Source organism: Frankliniella occidentalis, unplaced genomic scaffold (assembly GCF_000697945.3).
Source record: "Frankliniella occidentalis isolate FOCC.00 unplaced genomic scaffold, Focc_3.1 Scaffold51, whole genome shotgun sequence".
Classification (NCBI taxonomy): domain Eukaryota; kingdom Metazoa; phylum Arthropoda; class Insecta; order Thysanoptera; family Thripidae; genus Frankliniella; species Frankliniella occidentalis.
Genome location: NW_026267181.1, coordinates 835,079 through 839,797, shown reverse-complemented (window position 1 = coordinate 839,797; position 4,719 = coordinate 835,079). Strand labels below are relative to the sequence as shown.

Here is a 4,719-nt window from a genome sequence, read left to right as displayed (position 1 = left end):
GGAGGGCGTACACATGATTTCAGGAGTGGCGGCCCCCTCGGCTTTTACCCAAGCCAGCCATCTCGTTTTGACCAGGTGTACAAGGGACTTGGGCATCGCACCATCGGTGAAAGCAGCATAGAGGTCCGTGTACTGCAGTGTTCTGAGAGGGCTTTTCGCGAACCAATTTCGGCTCTCTCTGACGAAAAACTCCAATTCGGCTGAAAGGTGGACTGAAGCTTTGGAGCCAGCACCGTGTAATGAGTGACAAACGCATCTCACTGACAGGTCAATTTTTTAGCCAGAGGGCTCAAAATCAATACAGTTCTTCCTTTTTACGATACAAAGTTACAACTAGCTATATGTACGCCAGACCACGTCTCGCGTAACAGGCTTCGCGATATCTCACGAACGTTGTTACGCTGCGACGCGCCTGGCGCACATATAGCTAGGCCTGCGGCGCTGACACCCGAGACGAGTTAACAGAAGTGCCTATACAATTAGTCGATGTTAAGTATTTTTTATACGATTTTAAAGACTATTTGGTCATTTTCACCTCATTTTTGTCAAGGAATGCCCCCGAGCACCCAAGCGGTGCAAGATAGAGCAAAACGGACGAAATTTTCGCCCAAAGGGTTCTATTTTCACGAGTTACCCTATAGGAGATCATAAAAAAATATTTGGAAAAAAAAGTATTTTGTTGCCTGTGGTTTTTGATTTTTAAAAATGTCAATTTTTAAGCTAGAGTGCTCATCTTCGAACTCGATCTGTCTTTTTATCATACAAAACGACCCTAAAAATCCCATGTCGCTATTTCAATTCTTTCTCGAGTTATCGTGCGTACAGACGGACAGACAAACAGACAGAATGAAACTTTTCCGGTCAGCGACGGCCTTCACAAGAGCTAGGATTCACAAGAGCTAGAGCCGCAACGGCTAGGATCCGCAAGAGCTAGGCGTCGCAAGAGCTAGAGTTCACAAGAGCTAGGCGTCGCAAGAGCTAGAGTCCACAAGCGCTAGAGTTCACAAGAGCTAGAGGCAAATCGGCGGTTACCGTTGACCGACTATAGTCAGCGGCTCGCGCTCGAGCGAGTGCGTAGATCGAGATATCTGCGGCGCGGTCGCTGCGAGTGCGAGTCGTGTATGAGGGATTCGGAAGAACTACAAGATTGTTCATTTATGTTCTGCTGTTAGCTGTACCTTTGCGCATTGGTCACAGTTGTTTATCTTGTGTGAAATGTGTACCGTTGTTAATTAATAATAAATAACAACATACATGTGTTTTTGATTCTTGGACGGGAGGTGTCGAGCCCGTTTAAACAAAGGGCTGTTCTGTCTGTATGGCTGAAACATTCGGTTGTGGACGTCGATTTCTTTCACTGCGTTTCACGTTCACCGTGAGTGTAGCATTGTGGTGTGCCAAATTCGGGTCTACACTCGATGATATGACCATCGATCGTAATATGAGACCTGCAACTATCGTCATGTTTTGCGTTCCACCCTTGCGTTGTCACTTAGTTCAACAGTCGCGGAGAAGGTGAGGAGACGTTCTCATAACCTCTGCAAGTTTGTGTGGCACGATTTGCACTATTTTCTAACCACTCTAGTTGTTTTGGTTTTGCGAATGCGCCTTGCACTTTTCTGTTTCTCGCTTGTGTACGTTTTCTGCGTACCTCTCACTCGAAACAAATTGCGCTTACGTCGACATGATACCATGTATAATTTGCTTGCTTTGTGGTTGTGGCTTTTGTATCCACCTTCACATATGCTTTGTTTCCAGATCACTTGTCAGTTGGTTTGCTTTGCGCTGCCTCTTAGATGTGAGACTTTATTATAACATCACTGTTTCAGGTGTAACTGCTGACCAGCTTCTTCACCTTCGTGAGTCTATTCCATGATGAATCGTGGGAACCGGTTTCATTAGGAGGAACTGGAGTTGGTGTTTTTGCTGTTCTCTCTAGGAAAAGGAGATTGTTTATTGTGGTAAGTAGTGCACATCTGTGAGTTCTGGTCCTTTTTTTTCCCCTTTTTGTTAAACTGTTCTTTTCGAGCCCAGTCCCCCTCCACTTACAGGGGGGACGAATAGAGACTCTCTCTCTCTCGTTAAACTGTTAAGATGCAACAATTTCCTGTTGGAAACTGGTTCGTGAACTGTTGTATAAAGTCCTGATGTGAATGTTTGCTTTGACATTAGGTTTGAAACTGGCTTCAGGGATTGGTTCCTTGCTGCAGTATCTTACATTGTGAAGATCAGAGGTTTTAGTAACTTTTTGTTGATTGAACATATCTTATTAGGTTTTCAATCCACAAACTATTTTTTTTTTTAGTAGATTCTCTCAGATAAATTGATCTCAGTAAACATACCTAAAAGGGAAATCTAATAATTCTTTTTCTGTCTTCTTTGTTGTTTTGTTATCTTAATTTTATAACTTACAGGTTTCCATTGTGTCTCTGAACCAAGAATCGTTTGTTGAGCATGCGATACATAGAACATAGCTTACTCCAACTTCGCTTCCTGCTTTCTCTTCTTTTTTTTTGCGTCGGTTTTCTCTTGAAAACAGAGCTTGGGTATGTATTACACTCATTAACCGTTTTGTGTTAAAACGTTAAACGGTATACATGTATTGGATTTTTATTTTCCTCTCAGAGAGCATTGCCGAGGCCTATAGGCCTATGTTGACCATGTATTGGATCAGGATTGTCCGCAGATACCCCGTGTTGACGTTTTGGGGATACTCCGCGCTCCGAATATCACGTCGTTATCGCGTTCCCGTACTTTGGCAGGCGGCCGCTAGGGGCGCTGTCGGCTCGGATCGGGCGCAGCGATTGGCTGAGAGGACCGAGGACCGAGCCGGAGCTTGAGAACTGCACAAGCACGTCCATCATCGACCAGACGCTCCGGATGACGCGTGTGTAGGTAGCCCTGAGTCGAGTTCGGTAAGCGGATTAGATGCACTTAGGAGATTGAAATAGAGGCTTCCTCTCTCTACATGGAATAACATTTCCCATAAAGTCGTCGTCGTTCGGGTTTTTGTCCGCGGGGTTCGCGGGGGCTTTCAATAAGGTGAGGAGATGAACATAACCTCTGCAAGCCTGTAGAGTTACAAAATTCTGACTGATTTGCGAGGGCTTTGCACTAGCCTGTTGCTTTTGCACGCTTTCTCGGTTTCTCTTACTCCTGTACCGATTCAAATTTCGATTTTTGTGCGACAAATGTTTGCTGGTTAGACTTGCTTACGTTTGCTATATTTTCCATCAAAGTATCTCTGGTGCTTTTGTCTATAGAATTGGTTTGACTGTGAAACAGTGCTATACAAATTTACTCATATCATTCTTGTTTCAGGTGGCCTGTTACTCCTATCGCTGGCTGAAAAATCCTTTGTGGAGAGTCCTGAATCCTCTTCAACCTTACTGCATCGCGATCTGCAACTCGACGACTCAGTCAAAAAGGGGACCACCAAGTTTTAACATAAGTATTATAGTTTTAGTGGAAGGGCATTCACTTCACAATATATGTGATGTGTTTTCTGATTTGTTAATTATGATATAGGTGTTATTAGATCCTGTATGTTTAGTGAATCATTGCTAACTTCTTAATTATTACTGTTCTAGGTATGATTGACTCAACCGACCACCACCGTATTGGCCCTTACCCAGTAAACAAGTGTCTGTGTCCAGGACATCCCGCGCAGCTCACTCCAGTTTCGCATTTGGTTTTTGTTGCCACGGTCCTTTTTTTGAAGATTTATTCTTTGCCTGCCTTCTTATCAATACTGAAAGCTGGAGCCCCCTTCAGCAAACATATGATTAATTAGCAAATTCATGTAAGTATATTTTTCTGAAACAAAACTGTATATGTAGCCTGTGGTGATTGTGTAACTGAGTTCTTTATTATGCACATCTTTGGTTTTCCAGTTGTAGGCATGCCTGCCAACTGACAATTTCTTTCCTGCCTGGATAGATTATAAACTTGCACCTTTCCTACACTGAATTGGAAGAGATTTGAATGTCGCGTCATCGTTGATTTCTACTGCAAAGTAACTTCGAGTATCACAGTAAGTAATTGGACTTAAGATGTTTGCTCACCCCTTGTTTAGATCTAATGAGAGTGTAGGCATCTTTTTCTCTTAGAACTTTCTGTTTATTTTGTTATACTTTTATTAATTAGTTTTGCTTGGCTTATTGACATGACAGGGAGGCTTACTTTTTTATCCTTTGAAAATGTAAAATACAAATGGGCATTCAGTCGACAAATTGTTCCTCCACTTTTAATTGTGTCCTGTTACGTTTGAAAAATAACTTATGAGGACCTTTGCTTCAAAACTTACTGAAAATTTAATTTTAGAAAATTTTTGCGTGCTTTTCCCTACTCTGAATTAGATTTGCCTATCATGTTAAATAGTTTAAAATCATTCTATTACTGCCCACTATGAAGCATTGTAGACTTATAAGTGTCAAGTTCGATACTTTTGCTTACTCAGTTGAATATGTTTGGGCTGTAGAGTAGAATGTCTTGGTCGTCTTATTCCTTTGGGTCCATCCTGTAAACAATTATGTTAATATCCTTTTGTAGCATATAGTGTTAAGAACAAGCTTGTTTATCAAAACAAAGATTCAATTGTACGTAGCTCTCTGTGTAATGCTTGTTTTACTGAGTCTTTTGTTATATACATCAATTTTTGTATTCTAGGTGTGGGCGCCTTGCCAACTGACAATTTTGTTCCTGCCTGGATAGATTTTT

The 4,719-nt window shown here is 42.0% G+C and overlaps 1 long non-coding RNA gene across 2 annotated transcripts in view; it reads left to right on the top strand.

The window, feature by feature from the left end:
* Positions 1–871: 871 nt before the first annotated feature.
* The window catches only part of LOC113214963 (uncharacterized), a 9,413-nt gene continuing 5,565 nt past the window's right edge, over positions 872–4,719 (top strand). The window contains exons 1-2 of one of the 2 annotated variants that reach the window (XR_008011133.1): positions 872–1,375; positions 1,830–1,961. This is a non-coding gene — a long non-coding RNA (uncharacterized LOC113214963). Of the gene's footprint in view, positions 1,516–1,829; positions 1,962–4,719 lie in introns of both variants that reach the window. The other variant, XR_008011132.1, reaches the window with a different exon arrangement.